The sequence below is a fragment of the Megascapheus bottae genome, unplaced genomic scaffold (assembly GCF_031878675.1).
Source record: "Megascapheus bottae isolate mThoBot1 unplaced genomic scaffold, mThoBot2.hap1 HAP1_SCAFFOLD_40, whole genome shotgun sequence".
Lineage (NCBI taxonomy): Eukaryota > Metazoa > Chordata > Mammalia > Rodentia > Geomyidae > Megascapheus > Megascapheus bottae.
Window position 1 is genome coordinate 5,645,351 of NW_028327715.1, and position 22,393 is coordinate 5,667,743.

Sequence of the window (22,393 nt, forward strand, 5' to 3'; positions counted from 1 at the left end):
AGATCATATGCTAATAACCAGATCTCAAGAAGCTGAAAAAATGAAATCAAAAGTATATCTGATATTTTTTCATTCAAGGGGCTTGAACGCTGAGCCTGGGCATTGTCCCTGAGCCCTTCAGCTCAGAGCTACCACTCTACTTCTTGAGCCCCAGTACCGCTTCTGTTTTTTTCTGGTACTTAATGAGAGGTAGGAGTCTCAAAGTCTTTAGTGCCAGGGCTGACGCTGAACCATGATCCACAGTTCTCAGCCTCCTCAGTAGCTAGGATTATAGGCTCTATGTATCTTTTATTTTTATAAAGACAGAGCTACAAATATCCCAAAGACTTTAGGGATTTTGATAAGACATGAAAGTAAATTGATAAGTACTTGATCAATCAGAGGTCTGATAAACCAAGAAAGAAAGTAAAAATTACTTCAAGCAAATAGAAAAATAAATGATTCTATTGCAAAACGCACTAATTTTCATGTGGTAGCTCAAGTTGATGTTCTAGATGGGTAAGACAGAAGAGTAGTCAATGGTAGGGATTTGGTAGTGTGTGTCCAAGGATTGTGAAATGCCCTTTAGATTGTGCTGGTGTTTTTGCAGGATCTCAATCACAATGGGGACATGAAACATATCTTAATATATTTCTGTTTTGTCCAAATAAAATTAGAAAGATTCCCAGGCATACAATATCGAGATGAGGTAGAAACTTAGTTGATGTCATTTTCTAGTGCTGGAAAACTCTCCCTGAACATCAGAAATCTGTCTCCACATTTCTCTACTTATTAGGTATGTTCAGTATCCATACATGCAAAGAAACTGAAGTGAGGCTTTTTGCAGAAATTAAACTTTTACACCTGCAAAAGATGATTTTTATCCAAGGTTTAATAACACTATAAACAAATAAATCTTCCTAACCTGGTGGATAACAGCCTTATCTCCTTGCACCCAACTCAATTCAAAGGGACTCAAGAGTTATATCTAATTTCCGCATGCCACTTGCCTTCCACTCCCAGCTCTATTTCCTGCCTCTCAGTTAGGGACAAGGAAGAGCAGTCTAAAAGCAGGACTCCCATTCAGTGTGAATGTGCTTCTTCCTCTTGTGACCTTCAGACACCTGGGACTACCTTTAGGTTTCAGAAAGGGATTGCCAGGTCCCTGGGCTTCTGGTGAGTAGCTGATAGGCTCTGTGATAATCTCAGGATTCTGGGTGCTAGTTCTTGACTTCACAGCACTCCGTGAGCCACTGTCTTATGATCTGCTCTATCATTTCTCCTTAGTTTCAAAACGTATCATGATTCCATGCGATATGGATAGGTAGTCCTGTGTACTGTGAAAATCCATCATTGTCCAAAATGGTTTATCATTTAGATGACCAAAAACTCAACTCACACTAAATGAAAGGAACTCTAGGATATGGAAACAAGAGCTTTATCTTGTGTGATTGCTGTTCTCTTCTCTTTTTTTCCCCTTATGCTTAATCTCATATTGCTACTGTATCTGGCTTTGTAACCTGGCACACAGTATATAGGTTTATTTCCTTGTTTGAAATAGAAAAAGGAAGTAGAAAAAACAAGATGATTGGGAGGGGGAAGGGACATGGGCACAATAACATGAGAAGGGGTATCATTGTGTGAGAAGTAATGCATCTACTCTCTGGCAGATGTAACTGTATCCCCTCTATGCATTACCCCAACAATCAAAAATAAAATAAAATTTAAAATTAGTCAACTCACCCCCTCTTGATGTCTTCATCTGAATGAACAACAACTTTGGTTAAGCTGCTGTCCTCCCTGTGGATATATTGAAACATAGAGAAATTAAGTGGGGCAATGTAGGAAGAAGTGATGCATTTTTCTGACACTTCTCGGTTAGAAAACTATGGCCTTGTGTGTGCTACACAGGTCATCTGTCAAATGTACTATGTCTCTAGCTCTTCTGTCTCTGCCAAACCTTCATCCAGTACTGAAGTCTCAACTCACAGCCCTGTCCTTGCTATACCTTTAGTCATGGCCTGGTGAGCCTTCATGCCTAGGCTTGCCTGTTTAATGACACTTTCACTTAGTCTTTCGCCAGAACTCGAGATGGATGTGCAAGCCTTTTGTTCACAGATGTGATTCTGTTTTCCAGGGGTGTGGTGGATGTGGAGGCCACCAGAGGATGGCAAGATGAAGCCATCCAGGGTAGAAATTCCTTTCTGTGGTAGGCCATCTCCAATGAATCAGCAAAATGGCGTGCTGCACGTGTGTATCAAGAAGCAGAGCCTTAGTGATAAGTAAGAAAGGAAAACATTCCTGGAGCCCTGACTTGAAGGGATATCAGAGTACCGTCCTTCAGCCACACACGTATGGACTCTCTCTCTCTCTAACTCTCTGTGTCATAGCTCATTCATTGAAAATGTACATTTATTCATGAACCATGTATTCACAGATGTGAGTAGTAATGACCTTGTCATAATGTCACCGAGTCATCTGATTATCCAATATAAATGGTACAGAGACAGTGTTTATAGTTACACAAAACTTGGAACCACAGTTTTTAAAAGTTGGCATTAAGTGCACAATGAAAGGTATATGTAAAAATTAAGGTCCAGACCTAGGGAAAGGGAATACCCATCAAAGAATCAGACATAGCCAAAAAACTAAGGAAAAGATCAAACAAAGTTGTATAGCCACTTTGAACTGACACTTGTATTTCTTCACCTGTGAAGAAATTGTTATGGCAGGAAATAAATACATAGAATTGTATGTCATTGCCGTCAGAAAAAAGGAACATAACCAATTGTAGTAGGTTCTCATACACTGGCAATGTGCAGGGTTTGGGGGGTTTTCCTGCACTGCTCCCTAAAATAGCAAAACACTTCTGTGCAACTCCTTTCTCATTTACTCATCAAAATGAAAAGGAGTAATATGACAGACAGAAGGTACACTGAAAGTATTTGGAAACTACCCAGAAATGATCAGTCTGTTTCATAACATATATATTTATGTACGTTTTTCTATTGATAGATATCTGACCTTTGCTTGAATTCTCCTGTCCCAAATTCTGTTGAATCATTTTTATCCAAGCTAGAGAATTAAATTATATACAGTCAAATACCATGTACATTCATAGTCTTACTCAAGGTAGCAAGTTACCCAAACACTAGTGAATTTGTAGAATTTAAATTTTTCCATACTTAGCTAAATAAACAGAGGAATTCTACTATTACCCAGAAAGGAAATTAATTTCTGTGGAAACTTACATTTTTATCTCTTCAAAAGAAAGCTTCAGTGCACAAGTAAAGAAATTTCCTTTCTTAGTAAACCTAACACAATGTTTATTGGTATCATGTATTTTCATTGTACATACAACTCACTACAGAGGAACTCAATCCTTTATGCAATCTGATTTTCAACTTTCCAAGTCTGCTCTACCCCCTCCGTACTTCCATTAACTTGTTGTTTTCTTAACTGCTTCTCACCAAAAGAGAAGTCCAAAAGCTGGACTGTCATCAGAACTGAGAGTCCAAATATCACATTTCTGAAGTATGAAAGAGGCCCACCGGCTCTTTTCACCTCAGAAACACCGAGACTACCTCATTGCTCCTGATTGGGATTCTTACCTCCATTGGCTTAGTGCAAGTGGCATGTAGGCCCTGATAATAGGTAAATAAAGATATGGTTGCTACTTTTCACTTCATAGCAGACCATGACCAAGTATGTGCTAACTGACTCTATCATTTTCTTTTACTTTCAATACAAACAAAATGATTAAAGGAGGACACGAAGAAGCTGTCATATAGATTGTGTAATAAATTCACACTACAAATGAATTTACACTCAGATGAGAGATAATACAACTTACCAAATGTTAATGGTTGGGTCACAAACTGCAATTGCAGTTAACGTAGTTTCATCTCTAAAAAATAAAGTAAGACACAAACAATTGATTTGGAACATAGAGAGGAAATCAAACTTTTCTACAAGGCTGGATACTAAAACCATGACTCTGTTCGTGTAGGATCATGTTTGCCATTTGAGCTACAGCTCCATCTCCAGCTCCTCTGTCCCCTCTAGCACTTTGCTCTGGTACTCCGGTGTGAACTAAGAGACCAGAACCAAATGAAAAGCAGTATTTTCATTTTACCCAGAAATACAGTTGAATCTGTTCAGGAAATTAAATATGGATCGGTTTCATGCAAGGTAGAAGAATTTTTCCCAGTACCGCTACCACAGTACCTCTTGACATCTTGTATGAATTTCAATAAAATACTCTTCAAGGGAACTCAACCTGAGGTCATAGCTAATACTCTGCTTCCTCTGTTCCTTCTATTCCCTCATTACTTTCAGTAATCCTAGATGTCTTTACTGACTTACTCTCAGATTGGACCAATGGGTGGCAGGCCAGAAGCAGAGAACTCTTCACTGCTCAGCAGGACAAGGAGAACTCCCTCTCCATACTGGAGTCTCAATCCTTCACTCAATTTGCAAAAAAGACAGAATGGCACAGACAAAATTACACTTCCCTGACCTTCTAAATTGTTCCCACAAATACGGTTCTTGTTCTCTGTACAGCTTTCTACACTACTCTGTCTATACTTGGGTATCTGACCACATATGGCTGTCCTCTGTCAATCTATGTATGTTCTGCTCCTCATTATCAACATGAACCATTAAATTATGCACAGTCAAATACTATGGAAGTTTCTAAAGAGACTTTTTCTTCCCAAATTGCTCTTATACCTGGAAAACAAACTCTACATATACTATATATGGAAGGGGGTATTTCCTGTGCTTTCCTAGAAATGAGGCCTCTCTCTCCAATGAAATGATTACCTGTGCTAAATAAAAACTTATGCAAGATTCACAAGGAGTTCTTTTCCTAAGACCATAAAGCACTGTTTACACTGTTTTCGTGGGTTTCCTGATGTTCCGTTTTCCTTGCTATGTTAAGGAAATTGAGCTGATCAACCATCTACATTTCTGCTCCCTCTCTCCCCTCCTTGCTGGCACTACTGTCCTCTGTCTCTCCAGCCTCTCTAATTCATAAAAGGATTTCTAGTTCATGACTTATTCACCTTAACCTACACAATATATGTGGAAACACAAACACAGACATGCTTTGGCTGTTTAGTAATATTTGATTTTCACATAATATTTCAACCCTAACTTGATGATAAAAACTTCTCATTCACTAAATAAATCACAAATGGTGTGAGGAGGTTTCTTCCACTGCCACTTCTCCCATGAATAACTGAAATCCTAGGCAAATCATTCTATATTAGACAGTCTCCTTCCCACAGCAATGAAATGAGACACATCAGGGATGAACATGGGCATGAACAGATTCGCTGGTCTTTTTTTTATCATCATCATCATCTCTTCAGATAGACATCCAGCAAATTTTTGTTTGGGGCAGAAAACGCACGTTAACAGTAAGACATTTTAGGAAAATACACATAAAATTAAAAATCCCCTAATAATCAGCCTTTTCTCATTCATCGAGACAAAGAGACAAGGAGAGAGAAAGAGAGGGAGAGAGAGAGAGAGACAGAGAGAGAGAGAGAGAGAGAGAGAGAGAGAGAGAGAGCTCGCAACTGTAACTTGTTTTATCCTCTATTGATCAGAGAGAAGTTTTTAAATTGCTGAGCCTTACAGCAAAACACTAAATTGCCTTTGAGCACCACAATAACTCTTGACATTTCTTCTTGGAAACACCTAAGATTTTAGAAAGTTATCTACTGATATTACAGCCCAAAAATCTTAGAAAAATATCAAAGGCCCTGCAGTGTCATCAATACCTAAAATAACGTTCAATAATCCTAATCACTTTCTTTTCAGTGACTATCCTTTTATGTATGACTGTACTTCATACATTTTATTATGCATAGATCCACATAGATGAGAGTATATATATATATTTAGACCTTACCCTTCATTGTTGTTTGTTTCGTCAAGTTTGGTTGTGGTATAGGATGAGGTGTCCCTATAGGATGAAACCAAATGTCATAGTCAGACTCTCTAATGGTTTTTATAGACTTGAATACATATCCATCCTTTCTTTCTTCAATAATCAATTAACCATTCAAAGCATTTTGTTCCATTTCTATGTATTTCAATATTTTCTGTCTTTTATCTTTTGTCCATTTCCAATTGAATTCCATCATAGTATGATAGCAAACAGTAACATTGTCTTCTCTTATATGTAATTTTTAGGACTTCCTTTATACTCTGCCAAGAAACCTCTTTGAATAATTACTGTAGAGGAATATTAGAGGAAGGGAAAGGGAAAAAGAGAATAATGCTGCCTCTATGCTATAAATATTAATTTCCTTTGTAGAAACTTTGAGGGTTGCTGGAATGATATTTATTCTGAGAATGATGGATGGAATATTCTACAGATATGTGCTGTCTTTGGCTCTTGGCCTTCAGTTGAATCTGGTTTCTTGCGGATTCTTTGGAAAGGATCTAACATGGTTGGGATCCATCTACTCATTTATGTTCAGCGACGTCTGTTGTGTCAAATTGGGTGCGTTGAGGATTAGTTGCCTTTTTCTTGTTAATCATTGCAGTGTCTTTAGCAAAATGAAATGACTTTCATGTCGTAATGCCGGGGCCAGCCGGCAGCAAACCAGGGTTCGCGGATTGGGATTCCTGAAATAGGGGCAAGGACTAGGAAAAAATAGAAGAGAGACAAACAGATGGAGTTCGGGAGGACTACAGCCCAAGTCAGCAGTCCAAGAAGACTGTGAGCTCCAGACTGCCGACTAAGAGACTGTGTCGTTTATTTTAAGTTCCGACCTTAAATACTCTTCTTAAAACTAGGGAACTGCCAGAGGCTACATTCATACAAAATAGTAAACAAATCACATATAGGATAATTCAGAAAGGATTAACATTGCTTAAAGTCATCATGATAAGAACAGATTGACATTGCTTAAAGTCATCATGATAAGAACTGATTGACATTGCTTAAAGTCATCCTGATAAGAGTTACTTCCTTGTGTATACCCTTGTGTAGGTCCAAGGTCAGGTCCAAGGTCATTGATCCCACAGTCGGTCCCCAACATCGTAATACTTTCAAGTTTTCTTTGCCAGATGGAGTACATTTACATTTGCTTCCTTTTGGGTGCCATATTGGAATATCTCTTTCATCCATTCACAAAAGGCCTGTGACTGTCTCTGCTAGGGAGGTGGACTTCCTTCTTTCTCTTTCTTACTGTGTTTATATGCAGGTATTATTGGGCTTCCTCTTACGGCCTGGGTGCTCTCCCTTAGCTTTCTCTGTTAAGAAGATACTCTACCACTTGAGCCATACTTCTGGCTTTCAGGAAGTTAACTGGATAAGAATTCCAGAGTTTCCCACCGATATTACTAATTAGATCTCCACTGCTTCGTCCAGAAAGGATTGTATCATTTGGTTGACTGCATTTGTAACATCTTGTGAAGTGCAGCTGACATACTGACTAGAAAAAATTCTCTTCATGACCTATTCCTCTAGCTGAAGAATATATATTCTATCAGAAGATCATATGCTAATAACCAGATCTCAAGAAGCTGAAAAGAATGAAATCAATAGTATATCTGATATTTTTTCCATTCAAGGGACTTGAATTCTGAGCCTGGGCATTGTCCCTGAGCTCTTCAGCTCAGAGCTACCACTCTACTGCTTGAGCCCCAGCACCGCTTCTATTTTTTTTTCTGGTAATTAATGGGAGGTAGGAATCTCTAGGTCTTTAGTGCCAGGGCTCTCTCTGATCCACGATCCACAGTTCTCAGACTCTTCAGTAGCTAGGATACAGGCTCTATGTATCTTTTATTTTTATAAAGACAGAGCTACAAATATCCCAAAGACTTTAGGGATTATAATAAGTCATGAAAGTAAATTGATAAGTACTTGATCGATCAGAGGTCTGATAAAGCAAGAAAGAAGTAAAAATTACTTCAAGCAAATAGAAAAATAAATGATTCTATTGCAAAACACACTAATTTTTATGTGGTAGCTCAAGTTGATATTCCAGATGTGTAACACAGAAGTGTAGTCAACGGTGGGGATTTGGTAGTGTGTGTCCAAGGATTGTGAAATGCCCTTTAGATTGTGCTAGTGTTTTTGCAGGATCTCAATCACAACAGGGACATGAAACATATCTTTTATATATTTCTGTTTTTCCAAACAAAGTTAGAAAGATTCCCAGGCACACAATATTGAGATGATATAGAAACTTAGTTAATGTTTTTTCCTTTGTTGGAAAATTTTCCCTGAACATCAGAAATCTGTCTCCACATTTCCCTAGAAAGGAAATTAATTTCTTTGGGAATTTACACTGTTATTTCTTCAAAAGAAAGTTTCTATGCACAAGTAAAGAAATTTTCTTTCTTAAAATTAACAAAATGTTTATTGGTATCATGTAGCTTAATTGTACATGCAACTCACTACAGAGAAACTCAATCCTTTATGCAATCTGATTTTGAGCTGTCTAAGTCTGCTCTACTCCCTTCTTATTTTCACAAACTTGGCTCTTTTCTTAACTGCTTATCAACAAAATACAAGGAACAACAGCCTAGAAATTGGACTCTCATCAGAACTGACAGTGGGCCTGTCTAACAAACAGATTTCTGGAGAAGGAAAGAGGCCCAACAACTCTTTCACCTCAGAACCACTGAGACAACCTACTTGTTCCTGAATGGGATTCATACCTCCATTAGCTCAGTGCAAGTTGCACGTAGGCACTGATAATAGGTAAATAAGGATATGATTGCTAATTTCACTTCATGGCAGACCATGACCAAGTATGTCCTAATTGACTCTATCAATTTCTACTTAGTTTCAGTACAAAAATAACTATTACATGAGGATACTGATAAGCTGTCACATAGATTGTACACTAAACTCACACTACAAATGACTTTACACTCAGATGACAGATAACACAACTTACCAAATGTTAATTCTTGAGTCACAAACTGCAATTGCAGTTAACGTTGTGTCATCTCTAAACAATAAAATAAAATAAGACACAGAAAACTCATTTGGAACATACTGCAGAAATCAAAATTTCTACAAGGCTGGGAACTTAAACCATGTCTGTGTTCATGCTAGGATCATGTTTGCCACTTGAGCTGCAGCTCCATCTCCAGCTCTTTTGTTCCATCTAGCAATTTGCTCGAGTCCTCTGGTGTGAACTAAGAGACCAGAACCAAATGAAAAGCAGTATTTTCATTTTACCACAGAAATGCAGTTGAATCTCTTCAGGAAATTAAATATGGACCGATTTAATCCCAGGTAGAAGAATTTTTCCCAGTAGCCTAACACGGGACCTAATGCTATCTTGTATGACTTTCAATACGATGTTGTTCAAGGGAACTCAACCCTGAGGTCATACCTAATATTCTGCTTCCTCTGTTCCTTCTATTCCCTCCTTACTTTCAGTAATCCTGGATGTCTTTACTGACTTACTCTCACATTGGACCAATGGGTGGCAGGCCAGAAGCAGAGAACTCTTCACTGCTCACCAGGACAGTGAGAACTCCCTCTCCTTACTGGAGTCTCAGTCCTTCACCCAATTTGCAAAATGATGGAATGGCACAGACAAAATTGCACTTCCCTGACCTTCCAAATGGTTCCCACTAACATGTTCCTTCATCTTGGTACAGCTTTCTACACAAGTCTGACTGTATTTGGGTATCTGACCTCTTATGGCTGTCCTCTGTAGATCTCTGAGTGTTCTGCTCTTCATTACCAACATGAACCATTAAGTTATGCGCAGTCAAATACTCTGGAAATTCCTAAAACTACTTTTTCTCTCCAAACAGCTATAACTAGCTGAATACTAACTCTAAATACTCTTTATATGCTAGGGGTTATTTCCTGTGTTTTCCTAGAAATGAGGCCTCTCTCTCCAATGAAATGTGATAAACAAAGATTTATGCAAGCTCTAAAAGGAGTTTTTTTCACATGACCCTAAACCAATTTTTGCAGTGATTTTGTGGGTTTCCTTATGTTTCATATCCCTTGCTATGAGGAAAATGGAGCTGATCAACCATCTACATTTCTGCTTCCTCTCTCCCCTCCTTGCTAGCACTACTGTCCTCTGTCTGTCCAGCCTCTCTGATTCATAAAAGGATTTGTAGTTCATGAGTTATTCACCTTAATCTACAGAATATATGTGCAAACAAACACACAGACATGCTTTGGGTATTACCTTTCACATAAAATTCCAACCATCACTTGATGGTAAAAGACTTCTCATCCACTAAAAATATCACAAATGGTATGAGGGAGCTGTCTTCAGCTGTCTGTTTTCCCCAGAACATGTGAAATCCTAGGCAAGTCATTCTATTTTAGCCAGCCTCCTTCCCACAGCAATGAAATGAGACATATCAGGGATGATCATGGGCATGAAAAGATTCTCTGGTCTTTTCATCATCATCATCATCTCTTGAGATAGACATCCAGCACATAATTAGGCAAATTTTTGTTTGGGGCTGAAAACACACCTTAACAGTAAGGCATTTCTGGAAAATACACATCAAATTTAAAAACCCCTAATGACCAACCTTTTCTCAGTCATTGAGACATAGAGAGAGACAGGGAGAGACACACAGAGACACAGAGAATAGACAGAGAGAGAGAAACAGAGACAGTCAGTCAGACAGACAGACAGAACCCCTGTAACTTGCTTTATCCTCTAGCTAGACAAAATGGAGTCACCAGAGAGAAATTTCTTAACCTGCTGAGTCTTACAGCATAACACTGAATTGGTTGTGGCCACTACAATAGATTAGGAACAAGAAGAATTCATGGTAATTCTTCTTGGAAATACCTAAGATTTTAGAAAGGTCTCTACTGATACTAGAGCCCAAGGATCTTAGAAAAATATCAAAGGCTCTGCAGTGTCATCAATACTTAAAATTAAATTCTCTAATCTCTATCACTTTCTTTTCTGTAACTATCCATTCACGTGTGTCTGGACTTACCAACATGCAAATATGAATAGATACACATAGGTGAGAGTGTATGTATATTTAGACCCTACCCTTCCTTTTTGTTTCTTTCAGGAAGTTCAGTTGTAGTATCAGATGACAGTTCTTCATTTTGGGGCAAAATCTCTTACCTCTCATACATTTCCCACAGAGTTTCCTTCACTGCTTAGGTTTGACAGCAGACTATAGTATTCCTACCTATGTCTCACAGCTGGGATCTCATGCCTATACCATATTGCTCTGCTACTTCTTGTTTAACATGTTGACATCTGTTTGTGTATGCACACATTTCTTGCCTTCATTCTGACATTAGGAGTACACGTAGATATGTATATATGTAAATATCATCAGATCATTGAGAGCCTTCAAGGATATTAACTCACATTTCTATCCTAGATCACACATTATGTCCTACAGCCAATTTTCAGGATAGAAGTGTATTGGAATATATAGGCAGGCATGACACTTAACTTTAGCATACATGTTCAGTCAAAGAACAATCTACTTTACACAAATGATCAATTTTCACTACTCATAGCAAATTGCTACCTCATAGGATACCATACATAATGATAGATAAAATCAGAAGATAGATGAAACTAGGTCATCATTTTGATTATAATAAAAATGATCTATTAACATTTAGTGATTGTATAACTATCCTTCACTTAACAATAGATTGTTAATATTACCACAGACCCCACAAAAGCATTTATTTCAAGCTGAAATAAATATGTACTTTGAGGATAATCAAGTATTTTAATCATATCTTTACTGACACTCACTAAGTCAACTTACTGCCAGTCATACAGGGTACAATTTTAGGCTAATACACAAAGAAGGGAATCAATCCTTCTCTGGGTTGGCAGCCACCAAATAACAAAGAAGCAATGAAACAAGGATATATGACAGAAATAAATGAGAATGGGAGCAATATGTCTCTTCTGATCAATCAGAAACTTAGGGGAATATGCATTATTGTATCCTATGAAAGTGCCAATGGTAGTAGAGTAAGTTTGAAAACCTCTGCCCCCATGATATGCTGGCTGCTGAATACCCATTTTAAAGAGTGAGATGGAACGGAAGAGTGTATGTCTAGAAAATAATCAAATGAAAGTAATAACAAGCAGTTCTTGATATGTAAAAATAAAACCCCAGACTACAGCAATCACTGGAAAAAAGATGTCAAGAAGAGCAGGAAATTATGGCAAACACATCAAATAAACAACCAGGAATAGTTATTGTAAAGATAGAGGTATATAGTGCAGGAAAATGCTTTTCTATAAAACCAACATCATGAGACCTACAAGGAGACATATACTTGAAGAGTATACTACATGCATTCATATCCATTGCTAGAAAGGAAGGATCATTGAGACAAAAATGTCAATCACAAAACATCAAAGTTTATCACATTTCAAATTTGTCTAGAAGACACTTCAAAACATTTCATTTTCTAACTGAAGAATATACATTCTACCAGAAAATCACATGTTAAGCTAATAACCAGGTTAGAAGAAACTGAAACAAAAATTGGATATACCAATGTATCTTATTTTTACAAAGCAATAGAGATACAAAAAGAGAGAGGACAAAACAACCCATGAAAGTTAACTGATAGACACTTGAATGATCAGGGGACTGATAAACCAAGAAAGAAGTTTAAAGTGTCTTGAAGCAAATGAAAACAAAGTGATGATATTGAAAAACATACTAACTTTAATGTGACAGCTCAACATGATAGTCAAGAAGTGTGAGGTAGAATAGTAGTCACAGGGTGGGGAGTTTTGGAGGTGGGTACAGAGTCAGTGGTGTATTAGCACAGAAGGAGTCACACCTAATGTTTTACAGAGCCCAGTAGGAGCTTGTTGGAAAGTTACTGAATGCTTCCCCTTTTTGTCACACTGGAGTGTGATGACAGGACATTCTGTTTGCCTGCTAGGCAAACACTCGACCACCTGAGTAATGGCCTAAGTCATTTGGTGCTGTAGATGTCTTTCCAGGAAGGCCTTCCTTCTGTCTAGGTCTGGAAGTGGCCTCAGATCATCACCTGGTTATCTGTGCTCCTGGGAGAAGGGAATACAGCTGTGAGCTCCTAGGACAGGCTCACTGCTTGAGATAAGGGTCTCAATAACTTGTTTTCCATGCTGGCTTCTACATAGGATCACCTCCAATTTCCACATACCACACAGTCAGTGTGACAGGCAGACCCTTCCTGATGCATATTTCTTTCATTTTCCTAGCAGCACTGGTGATCCAACACAGAATCTTTCACTTTCTGAATTGCACTGCATCACACATGTCACCACTCCTTTCATGCTGTTTGTATTTCTTCAAATACAAGGGCTCAGCTCCAGCCTTATGAATGTGGATACTTATGTGTCCATGTGTCTGTACATACATTCATATAAAATATGTGCATAAACTTCTACATATACATTTGTCTAGCACTCTATTACACGGCTTGGATTATAGCTTACCTTTCAGTCACACTGTCATCATCGTGTGCTGAACAAAATTCAAATGCAGATGTGCTATTGGGACAAAAAATACATATAGTCAGATATCACATGAATAATTAAACTTCATATTCTGGGTCAAATTATTTTGCAAGTCACAAAACAGTGGACTATGCTTCTTCCCTATAACTGAGATTTTCTTCTCACACTTGATTTCAAATCAGCACAACATTACAGTTTAAGATCATCAAAGAAATATACTTGGTGATAAAATATTAACAATTAGCGTTCTAAAGTAATCGTGTATCTAGCTCACTGGGTCAGAAAAGAACACAGGTGCAAGGTCATCTCCAAGGTAAAGAGAACACATTACTCATTGAGTCACCAAGACACTAGGCCACAACTTCCTAAGGAGAAGGCAGGATAGTCATCTATCCATGATCTTCATCACATGTAATCAAAACCTCCAGTTTTCCCAAGTAACTGAAGATAGAGGAGAGAAAGTAACCATGGAGTCATTACTTGCTCTGAACCATACTACAATATCCTCCATTCACAGGTTGGGATAATCTTCAGAGTATGTGGTGCCAAGAATGAACATTATTACCATATCAATCCAGTCATTTTGAGACTTGGCAACAACCTTTCCATATAAAGAAGAGAGAGTAGTTTGGGAAGGGACATATTTGGTCTGGGACAATTCCATACAACAAAGCCATACCCATACAACAAAACTTTATGCTCTTTGTTTGCAACTAAGTAAAAGTAGTGCTGTTAGCTTCGAATGGCCCTGTTTTCTCATTCCAAATTTCTTCTTTTCTCACCGCTAAGTTCCAGATTCTCCACGTCTCACACCAATTTCTTATATTCACCATTAAAAATATCTACATTGTTATAAAACAATACAAAGTGTGGTATGAGGCTGAGTGTCTTTTCAGTTTGTTAGAGATTAGGATCAGAACAAGCTGGCAGAGGGGCACAGCTAGACCCAGGGGCATTGTAAACACTAGCTTCACATAATGACAGGGCTGTATATTATAAGGGATACTTACATGACCTTGATCTTTCATACAAATAGTTCTGCTGCTCACTAGCCTCTACGTCTGTTTCTTTCTGCAATCTACTGCAGACCTGTGGGGACTTGTAGCTAGTGGTTTAGGAGCCACGCTGCTTGCCACCTGTGCTTCAGCATGTACACTCTCAGTGATGCAAGCAGTCCAGAATCAGAGGGCGCCTGGTCCCTCCCGCCTGGAGTAGGAGATCCCGGATACTCCCAGCAAGTGGGGCCTGTCTCAGGACACCATTGGCTGATGGTCGCATTCAGGGAGGTCCCTATTTGATGACATGACAACCACCGATTGATCTGTATTTAGCCATCGCGTTTTCTAAAATAAACTTAGATCTGCACTGAGAGTCTGGTGTCCAGACTCTGTGTTCCTGGGATTATTCATGGGCTCTGTCACCATCGTACCCCCTCCTAGAAGTCTGAGAAAGACCCCCAAAACTGGTGCCCAGACGTGGGGCACAACTAGCAGGTAAGTGGATCTCTATAAGCAATTATGTGGAAAGGGATCTTGGAGAGCAGGCACCTTCACTTTTCTGATGGAAAGCTTGAGCAATTTTATGAAATTGTTCTGTCTCTCTCCCTATGAGGGATTGGAGGTAGGATACTGGATGAGTCCATGTGGGAAAGGGTAGTCCGGCAGGTCAGAAAGGGGAGCACATTGGTGATTTGCCTCATTTCTTCCCCATCGTGGTCGCTATTCTGAGTTGCCTCCGGGGTTCAGTCACCTTAGCTCCAGAGCCAGTCGGGAGACCAGCACCCCCCTGGAAGAAGGCTGCCAGCCACAGCCGCAGCCAGCTGACCTGAGTTCTGCCTCCACCTTTGCGACCTCACCAGTATGACCTAGGACACCGACCTATCCAGAAAAACCACCTGGATGACTGCTCTGCTGGCTGTGGATGCCACAGACTCTGCCTCCACACTCTCCTCAAAGCTACCTCATCCTATGTCTACCCTGGCATGGGACCTTGATATCATTATGAACAATACAATCAGAGGAACTGCAACCCTATTGTCTTCCCTCAAACCATGCTGGGGAGTCAATGGGGGCTGTGACTCCCGTTAACGCCAGTCCCATCTTAAACTCACCTAGCCCTAGTTCTCTCTGGCCCACCACACTCATTTCCACACCAGCAGGACCCATGTTTGCTTTAGCTAAGTTGGTTGAGTTTATCCACGCTTCCTTGGATGCCATCTAGCTAATATCTTTGCACAAGGTTTGGGCCCCATCCTACATTCCATTATGAGTGTCTACAAATAAAGAAAAAGGGGAAACTGCGGGGACTCCTAGCTAGTGATTTAGGAGCCTGCTGTTTGCCACCTGTGCTTCAGCATGTGCACACTCAGTGACCCAAGCAGTCCAGAGCCAGAGGGCACCTGGCCCCTCCCACCAGAAATAGGAGTTCCCGGGTACTCCTAGCAAGTGGGGCGTGTCTCAGGACACCATTGGCTGACGGTCATATACAGGGAGGTCCCCATTTACTGACTTGGCGGCCACCACTCGATCTGTATTTAGCGAACTGCACCAAGAGTCTGGAGCCTGGTCTCCAGAGTCTGTGTTCCCGGGATTATTTGTGGGCTCTGTCGCCATCTTACCCCCCTCCTAGATGTCCAAGAAGGACCCCAACACGGACCCATAGGTAATATACTTCATATTTTCTAAAGGAATATGTTATTAATGTGAGCAATGTAGATGAAGCATATTGCTCATGACCTGTTCTTCCCTCACCCAATTTCATCTGAAGACAGATGTCATCCCCTGACACATCAGTGACAAGCATGACACAGTTAAAATGACACTGCAATTCCAAACCCTCAAGAGGGTCGTTTTACAAATTTGAATGTCTTCTTCCTTTCGCCTCTTGTTTCATCCTGCCCACTTCCATTCATGTGCTCTACACACTTAGCTATCGTTAACTCATGTGTTTTTGTGTGTTCACTCCTTATAAATATATGTATATATGCACACTTGTGATAACATACATTTGATCACATATCAGATCTGATATATATTCTTAAATTAAATATTGTATAAAAATGATTCTGAAGCTTATAGCTACAGGAACCTTACGCCCAAGTAAATCAATTACTTGGAAGTTTGTATATGACTTTACAATTTACTGAGTTGTATAAATTTATGATCTATTAAACACCTATTGCATATAGGTGCCTTTCTTCTCAGATGCAAAAAAGGATACAGCATTTGGTGATGGTTTCTGTTACCTCCCGATTCAGTTTGTTCTCCTAGTATACATCTCTTGTATACTATTTATGTTCTTGATCCCAGTGTCTGTCACTAACACTGAAAGTTCATCATCATAAGAGACTTCACGCTGTAACCCAAGGGCCATAAACTAGAGACCTGCAGCTGGGCCTCTGAACAATGTACACTGGGATTGAAGTGTCTGCTATCAATATGGACCAAAGTACATAGATACTGTTATTAAATATAACTTTGGAAAAGCCAATCACTGCATTTCTTTGATGAGTCTGGTAATAACTGAACTTGAATGTTCATCTATATCATCCTAATTCATATCTAACATCTTTAACTAGAAATGAGTTTTCCTGTGATAGTGACCTGAACATTAGACTTCTGCAAAGGAAAAGCTGATGGATTCATATTGAAGGACCTATCATCTTAATACCAATGCATAGTCCCCTTTTTTAAGTACAATTACACTCTAGAGGGATACATCTTCATTGCAACCAAGAAATTCCTGATTAAGTCCCTAGACTAACTTCTTACATCCATCCATATCCACCAGAATAAACATGAAACACGTATAAATGTGAGGCGGTTTCCATCAACAGTGATGATGAGTGGGTACTTGTAGAACCAGCTTCACCTGCTGTTGAAGGTTCCTCTACGCCCTGCCAACTGCAGCCTGTTCCTGGCTCTTTCCAAATTCTTTGTTTCTTGCTCTTTCAGGATTCTTTTGTCCTTCACCCAATCTGAAAAATCTCATCCCAAAGCATTTTGAATGAAATGTTCTTTTAGATTGTGTGGGTGTTTTTACAGTGTCTTAAACACAACAGGGACACGAAACATTGCTTTCCTGGCATGTTTCTCTTTTCTCCAGATAAGTTTCTGTTTTATCCAAAGAAACAAAGTTAGAAAGACTCCTATACACCCTGTATTCAGATCAGATAGAAACTAGGTTAATGGTGTTCTCTAGTGCTGGAAACCTCCATGAACATCACAATTCTCAGTCTCCACATTTGTCTACTTGGATAGGTATGTTCAGTATCCATGCAAGCTAGGAAACTCAATTGGAGGCGTCTTAGAGAAATAAAAATCTTCTACTTGCAAAAGGTAAGACTTTTCCCTAAAAGTTAAGAATACTATGACCCAATATATCTACCTGATCTGATATAGAATAACCTCTTCTGGTTTCAGTTCAACTAATTTCAATGGAAATCAAGACTTGGATATCATCTAAATATCAGCATTCTAGGTGTCCTCTATTCCCTGGTGACTTTCCTGCCGCTAAGGTAGGGACATGGAACAGAAGTCTAGAAGCAGGGCTACCATTGATTGTGGTTGCAGGCATCTATAGAAGGAAGGATATAGTCTTGCTTTATGGGCCATATAGACCGCTGGGATTACTTTTTTGTTTCAGAAAGGGATTCCCAGCTGCCTGGGCTCATGTGACTAGCTGACAGGCACTGTGGTGATCTAAGGATTTGAGATGCTAGTACTTGACTTCATAGCACCCCATGAGCCAGTGTATTTTGATCTACTCTATCATTTTCTAATAAGTTTCAAACCAGATCATGATTACCTGCAGATATGGACAGGCAGTCCTGTGTAGTCTGAAGACACATTATCCTCCAAAATGATATATTACTAAAAAAAATCAACTCACCAATTACTGTTGTCTTCATTAGAATGAAAAACAACCGATGTTAAGTCGTTGTCTTCACTGTGGACATATTAAACATATACAAAAATCAGGTTGCACCATGTTGGAAAAAATCACACATTTTTTCTCACACTACTAGGTATAGAAATTATGACCTTGAGTATGCCACACAAGTATCTGCCAATGGAGCTGTATCTCTAGCTTTTCTGTCCCTAACACCCCTTATCTCCAGTACTCAGGTCTCAACTCAGAGCACTATCTGTGATACTCTCTGTTCATGGTATGTGAATCCTTGTGCCTAGGCTTGCTTGATCAATGATCTTTCCACTTGGGCTTTCACCAGAATGTACGATGGATGTGCATGCTTTTGGTTCATATGTATAATTATCTCTACACAGGTGGCAAAGATCAGAGGACAGCAATATGAAAACATCCAGGGTAGAAATTTATTTTTGTAATTGTCCATCTTCCAAGGATCCAGTAAAATGTTGCACTGTATGTGTGGTTCCAGAAGCAGAGCCTCAGGTATAAGCAAGAAAGCAGAATATTCCTGAAGCCCTGACTAGAAGCCATAGTATCAGAGTACCCCCATCCCACATGCTGGTGGACCCAATCTGTCTCCAAACTCTTTTATTTGAAATGTGAATTTTTTCATGATCCCTGTATTCACATGTGAGTAGTAAGAAGTAAAATAAAATCATAATGCTATGGATTCATCTCTTTCACCAATATAAATGCTGTCTTTAAAGTGTTCATAGTGTCACCAACCTTAGAACCACAGTGTTTAAAGTGTGGCATAAAGTGGACCATGAAAATATTATGCATAAATTAAGTGTTGGATCTAGAGAAAGAGCACACCCATCAGAGAACTGGGCATAACCAGCAAAAATATGGGAAAGAGTTGTACAAGAGGTTATTTACTCCTTTCACAATGAAACAAACTTGTAGTCTCTTTGGTATGACATTTTATTTCTTCACCTTGAAAAAATTCATTTGGTCAGAACAAATGCATGGAATTGTGTGTCACTGCTGTAACACCAAAGGAACAAATCTAATTCTAGTAGGATCTCATATATCAGCAAGGTGTGGATTGTCTAGGAATTTTGCTTCACTGCTTACTAAAATAGCAAAACACTTTTGTGAGACTCGTTTCTCATTTATTCAACAACCATGGAAAAGGAGTAATAATACAGACAAAAGCTGCACTGAGAACATTTTGAAAATAATTCCCAGAAACACTCTGTTTAACAACCATGTATATTTACATATGTTTATCTGCATATAGATATCTGACCTTTTTGTCAATTCTTCGGTCCCAACTTCTGTTGGATCTTTTCCATCCGTGCTAGAGGATTAAATGATAGAATCAAATGCCATGTGAACTCATAGTGTTAGTTTTTTATTTAAATTGGCTACAGTTTACCTAACACAAATAAATTCATAGGAATAGAAATAATACATAACTTAGCAAAAGGAACAAAGGTATTTCCATTTTTCCCTGGAAAGGAAAATTAATTTCTTTTGTAAAAAAAACTTTTATGCATGATTAAAGTCTTTTTCTTTCCTAGTAAACTTAGCACAATGCTATTGATATTATGCAGTTTAATGCAGTGCTTTAGAACTTCTAATTTTCTGCATTCTAAGTCTGCTCTACTCCCTCTGTCCTTTCATTTATTTGGTTGCTTTTTTAACTACCTCTCACAAATGGACAAGGAACAGTAGCCTAAGAAGAAGGATTCTCATCAGTTTTGATAGTGGGTATCAGAATTCTGGAGAATGAAAAAGATCTGTTGTTCTTTTCATTGAGAAACCATTAAGACCATTCTCACTGTTTCTAACTGGGATTCTTACCACTGTTGGCTCTGTGAAAGCTGCATGCAGGCACTGATATATAAATAAAGATTTGGTTGCTAGGTTTCACTTCAAAGCAGATCATGATCAAGTGTGTGTTCATTTATGCTATCATCCTCTATTTCAATACACACAAGGATTACATGAGAACTCTCTGAGAAGCTGTCATATTGATTGGGCATTGTACTTACATTGAAATCAGTTTAACTTTCAGATGATAGACAACTCACCAAATGTCAATGTTTGAGTCACAAACCGCAGTGGCTGGAAACGTCGTGACATCACTAGTAATGAAATAAAATTAGAAACAGATAATTGAGTTGGACCATGTAGAGGAACTCAAACATGTTTTATACAAGCTGGATATCGAAATCATGGCCTTGCTCCTGCTAGGAAAATGTTCTGCCACTTGAGCTACATCTACATCTCCAGCTCTTGTGTTCCCTCGAGTGATTTTCTCTGGTACTGCAGTGCAAAACTGAGAGGCATGTTATTAAATGAAAAGCAGTATTCCATTTTGCCATAGAAATGGAATTGTATCTCTTGGGGATATTAAATATGGACCTCAGAAAATTAAAGGTTTCATCCAAGATGGAAGAATTTTTCTCAGTACATCTACCACAATGCCTAATTCCATCTTGTGTAACTTTCAATGCAAGTCAAAGGAACTCAACGCTGAATTCCCTAATTTTATGCTTCCTCCATTCCTTCAATAATCTGGGATATCTTTACTGATTTCAACTCTCAGATAGGAACAATGGACAGTAGGCCAGAAGCAGGAATTCCATCAATATAATGGTGGGCTTTTCAGTATCACCATTCTGGAGAATGCAGGGTCAATCCACACTCAATAAGAATTTTAACACTAGGCTCTACACACCATTTCACCACAGGGTTACTTCTGAGTAGGACTGTCACCTCCGTTGGCTAATAGAAAACAACATACACGCACTGACATTATGAAAAATTTGGTTGCTTCCTAGACTACAGAGCAGCAAATCCACCAGTGTTTTTTGACCAACCCAATCATCCGCTATTTGTGTCAATATTCAAAATGAATTCATAGAGATATTCCTAGGCTGTCTGTATAATCTGTATTGTCCTCAGACTCCAAAACGGTTGTACACTGAGATATCAAATCAACTCACCAAACATTTGCGCTCGGTTCAGATATGAGGACCTCTAATGTGTGGTGCTCAGTATAACAAAATACAAAACATAGAGACAATTAAGTGGGACACTGGGAGAAGAAACAATGCATTTCCCTAAAAGGTTGGGGGTTTAAACTATGGTTTTCGCTAGATATGCATTTGAGTTGTGTATCTAACTGTTCTATAGCTTCAATCCCTGTCTCTGAAACTGCAGCTTAAAGTTTGGGCCCAGTGCTGAATGAAGCTTCTGAGGACAGAAGATTGCTTTTGTCTATGCTGACTCAATCATCCCTTGCTGGCTGTGCTCTCAGGATGATCTGGCATGGGTAGATGAACCACTGTCAGACCTCTGTGATCTACTGGATCATGTACTGAGAGAACTGAAGACAGATGACAAAAACAAAGTCACTAAGCAAAAGAATGTGTCTGAAAGGCTAATTCAGTTCAGCAGCAAAATGCTGATGAGGGAATGTACAGATCAAGAGTGGAAGCAACACCCATGGCACAAGAAGAAAAGGAGCACAAGGCCAAATACCACAGCAACTGCACAGGAATACACACACACACACACACACACACACACACACACACACAATTGGTAATTTCCTTGATGAAGAATGTGATCTTGTGAGAAAACCCAGCAACTGTCCATTTCAAAAATTACAATCATGTCTTGATGCCAAGACTTTAAGGCTTTACCCAAATAAATGACGTCTGTGCACTATTCATGGAGTCAGAAACCTTCGATTCACATTTATGAAAAAGTTGCATTAACTGTACAGAAGAACATGGCATCTGCCAAATAGGATAGAAATCTAAAGGAGGAATGGATGGGCCAAACAATTGTCCAAGCCAAAAGGGAGACGTTGTGGAGACATTCCCTTCTACTGTCTCGAACAAGAGACAAATGTTCACAGCCACTTTCAGACCTATAATCCCCAGTCGTGGGAGGTAAATTGTTAGTGCACAAGTTCTTCCTTTGTGATCCTTTGTTACTGCAGTCCTAGAAAATGTGTACAAACCCTTCAATCTGTGTCTCATGCCCAGGTGGTC

At 39.1% G+C, this 22,393-nt stretch overlaps 1 protein-coding gene and 2 long non-coding RNA genes across 5 annotated transcripts in view; 1 reads left to right on the forward strand and 2 right to left on the reverse strand.

The window, feature by feature from the left end:
• The window catches only part of LOC150039413 (uncharacterized), a 510,688-nt gene that overhangs the window by 200,713 nt on the left and 287,582 nt on the right, over positions 1 to 22,393 (forward strand). The gene's annotated exons all lie outside the window — the stretch shown is intronic.
• Positions 3,024 to 5,955, reverse strand: LOC150039420 (uncharacterized). Its single transcript, XR_016534445.1, has 3 exons — positions 5,900 to 5,955; positions 3,833 to 3,886; positions 3,024 to 3,054 (listed from the first exon to the last, which is right to left on the reverse strand). It is a non-coding gene; the product is annotated as an uncharacterized LOC150039420 (long non-coding RNA).
• On the reverse strand, positions 13,430 to 20,741 carry LOC150039421 (uncharacterized). The gene is made up of 4 exons (XR_016534439.1): positions 20,420 to 20,741; positions 19,633 to 19,683; positions 18,342 to 18,398; positions 13,430 to 13,484 (listed from the first exon to the last, which is right to left on the reverse strand). It is a non-coding gene; the product is annotated as an uncharacterized LOC150039421 (long non-coding RNA).